The sequence below is a fragment of the Empidonax traillii genome, unplaced genomic scaffold, assembly GCF_003031625.1.
Source record: "Empidonax traillii isolate 1590-97213 ecotype Southwest subspecies unplaced genomic scaffold, ASM303162v1 scaffold282:size975252, whole genome shotgun sequence".
Taxonomy (NCBI): Eukaryota; Metazoa; Chordata; class Aves; order Passeriformes; family Tyrannidae; genus Empidonax; species Empidonax traillii.
The window spans coordinates 186579-190436 of record NW_020955475.1 but is presented as its reverse complement, the minus strand read 5'-3'; the positions used below and the strand labels follow the sequence as shown (position 1 = coordinate 190436).

The window sequence follows — 3858 nt, the reverse complement described above, 5'->3', positions numbered from 1 at the left end:
TAAAAGTATATTTCCAATGTTTCGCTCTGTCACATATTTCTTGACTTCATGATCTTCCTCTATAATTTGCTACAGTTCACACTAGTCTCATCTCTTTGATTTTTTGAGTAGCCCATACACCAATATGCACGTGTGTCACTGGATAATTAAATAAAGTATTTAATATATTTTTCATTATGTTACTGTTCACTTTTTGCAGTTATTAGACGATTACCAAGCCATCAACTTTCATTTTAGTTTCCACTGAATTTCAGTTTTAGGATTGCAGTTACTAATACAATTCCTCAAGATCACAGCCTTTATAACAAATGTAAATTCTCTTTTTAAAAAAATGCACTATCCTGAATTTGGAAGTTCACAGAACCATTTCAATGGACAACACAATTTGAAAATAGCCCTACCTTGAGATTTCTGTAAATGTACTCCACAAAAATTCCAGAAGCAGAATTAAAGCATGTGACTTTATTCCACTTTCTCCATCTATAAAATCAGGTAATTATATTCAACTACTTCACTGAAAACTCTTAAGCCATTATTATATATGAAATTTGTGAAGGTTTTAAAACTGTCAAGACTTGACAGAACTGGGATCAGAATACAGGGGCTCCATCATTCTCCCAGTTAGAATGAAACACTGAAGTTCAGGGATTTATGTGTTACAAAGGCTTAAAGAGAATACATTTTAGCTTTCTGTTACGATCAATATCTTAAACTCAAAGAACCTTTCTACTTCAGGCTTGTTTCCATCCTTTAATCCTGCAACTCTTTTTCGAACCTTTAACTATTTTCTTCTTTACTTGTGGACACTAGAACTAGAGAAAACAATCTAGCCATAAACCTCTCAGTGCTAGAGTGCCATCTTCCCATTCCCACACTTTCTAGCTTATGTACCCAGAGACCACGTCAGCCCTTCAGCCATAGATGTTTTACAGAGGATGGAGCCTACTGCTCTAAAAGAAACCCCATGTCTTAGTCCCTTTCTGCGGAATGCTACATTTGCTATGTTAAAGTAACAATCTTGTCTTCCCCCGTTTTACAAGCGTAATCACTCAGCAATTTGCTCTATTCTTTATTATTTTCTCAATCTTTGAATACTCTATAAAATTTTTAAGGGATTGTTTTTACATGGGCACAGATAAAAGAAGAAATGTTCAAGGGTGGAGGACTGGCAACCCATTGGTAAACACAGACGCACAAGGACCTCAAATGTAAGTGTATTAACCCTCCTTAAGGTCTGATTCAGCTACTGCGTGTCCTTCTCACCGTGTGTCGTTCTTGATTCTTTACGAAAATGCCAAATAGCACCAATGGAGTAACCTTACACAAATCTAAATGTGTATTTTCACACTACTTTGTCAACAGCCCACTGTAAAAGCAGCTGAAAAACATGGCAAAGGTAGTAGCCTTATGCGAACGCTGAAGGACAGGATGGCAGAGTTACCCCAACAGCCTTACAAGGCCTACTTTTAACAAACTCATGCTGACAAGCGTTACCAATAAATACCCTGTGATTCTCCTCCGTTCTTTATTTACCAAGCCCTACATGAGTTATTCCATCATTTTACGTGGATAGGAATCCATGCTTATAACTACCCTGGTTATCTAGTCTACAGTGCTGGTGCTCAGCCAGGTTTCTCGTGCCTTCTTGGTATGCCAAGACTTGTAAATCAACAGCGAGTGCCCAACATTAACTCCTTTGTCAGCTCTGTTTGGATTAAACTATCTTCAGACTTTGAAACAGCCACACTGAAAACTGGACTTCCATCTAAGTACCTTCTGCCCCAGACTATAAGCCTCTGGTAGGTAATAACTTTTTTTTTTTTCCCCACATTATTCTGCATTTTAAACACACCCTATCCAACCATCAAACTGCTCTCTTGCAGGGAAATAAAATACAACCAACAATACATGGTTTTCCTTCTCACTGAAACATTTTAGTCTGTGTAAGCAAAGGTACCTCAATATGAACTCCTACCACCGCATGAAAGAGAATAACTGCAACACTGACATTCTTCCCAATGCAGGTTTGTTTTATTTCTTTTATACATATCTGATTGCAACACAGGCCAATAAAAATTTCAACTGGACAAACAGAAGAAAGGGGTGCTTTAATTTGTTTGTACAACTATGAAAAAATAGAAGTGTTTTTGCTCAAGGAATACGAATGGCAAAATTCAGATAGAAGACTTTGTTTAAATATGTATAAGGAAATGTAAGAGAAGAATAGGTTGTTATTTTTTCTGCCTGAATTACTGGAGGTACCATAAATAACCAGGCAGAAAATTCATCTCCCATTCTCTGTGATGTTTCAGCTTCTCTGAGAAATAAAGGTTCAAATTTAGCAGCTTTGGTACCCAAAGTTGCTAATCTTTTGTGCTGGCTTGTATCAACAGTTTAAAATCGAGGAAACAAACGTCAGAACAAATATTGATCAATCACTGTGCCCAGCCAAAGCTGAACTCAGAAACATGTACATACAAATGCTCTCCTTCTGAGGGTCCTCTTGGATATTTATGTTGCAGATAATCAGGAGTTTTGTTTCATTAGTGAGTGGGTTTTGTTGTTGGGGACTAGAATGGAGAGTCAGGGAAGAGAGGGGGATGGAGGGAGATTTCATGCCTATAAAAGCGCAATTGAATATCAGACTAAAGCTCATTTAAAGGCTTCCAGTAAGAAACTGTGACCAAGGCTTAAAACACACTAAAGAAGCAGCTTCATCTTGAACTTAGGGAGCAGCTGTGCTCTCACTCCCCTTCCCCCAACACAGGAAACAGACCTAGAAACAAAAATAAGACAGGAATGCTCCTGTGCAAGTTAATGTTGTTGGCTTCTTCAACATCCACTACCCTTGTGCCAAAAAAAATGAAACCCAGGAGCATTTAACACTTCAAAGGATAGTGGGACACTGCTTTAAACATAGAATTTTCTACCAAAGACAGATATTCTTTCATTTTGTAAACAAACTGCAAGAATGTTACCATGAATGCATGTCAAGACAGATTTCATTTATATTCCTGTACTACTTATGCACAAATATACTACTGCATATTACACTTTTACCTAGTTTAGACTACAATTAATGCTGCAGCTATGTTATCTCCCATCAGAAAAAAAAAAAAAAGCAGTTGAACCTTTTGATATCTTCCAAAGCATTCTTTTACAACATGCAGTTCGAAAGCCTAATGCTACAGAGAAATGTTTGACAAAGAAGTTCTCTCCTTATTAAGCAATGATACATAATTACATGTTCAAGGAGAATGCGAATAACATCTTGCCAAAGGAATGTACAGCCACATATGCTACTCACAGTATTTCCAACTACAAATTATAGTTATGCTTTCACTTGTGTTATTAAGAACTTGGCCTTTGTTCAGTGAATTTCATTTTCTGAACAAAGGCAAAGAGAATGGAAAGAAAGTGAGTGGTAGGTTACATTCCCTGTCTAACCTAAAAAAAAAAATAAACACCACCAAAAACCGAAAAACAACAACTTCATCTAATTTTGACAAGTACAAATCATCTCCGTGGCTTGCTCTGCTTCACTCACCACAAACAACTCATGTTTTCAACACTTAATTTAATATTTTGCAGGCTAATGGAAACTTTACATAATGCATTCTCGCTCATAAAGCTAAAATGTCAACGCAAATGGGATTGAGATCTTGATATGGAGAGAAAGCAAATGTTATCTTTTCAAAATCTTCAGCCTAAAAAACATGATGTGGAGGATGGGATGAGCACTGATACAAAATAAAAAGGAGGGGAAAATCATCTTACTTATTTTAGAAGAGTGTCTGTATCTCTTTCTGAGCACAGCACCATCCCCAGCCATACCTCTCTCAACAGTGTTTAACATTT

The 3858-nt window shown here is 37.0% G+C and overlaps 1 protein-coding gene across 3 annotated transcripts in view; it reads right to left on the bottom strand.

Annotated features, from left to right (window-relative positions):
• The window catches only part of TBL1X (transducin beta like 1 X-linked), a 200185-nt gene that overhangs the window by 166606 nt on the left and 29721 nt on the right, over positions 1-3858 (bottom strand). The window lies entirely within an intron of this gene.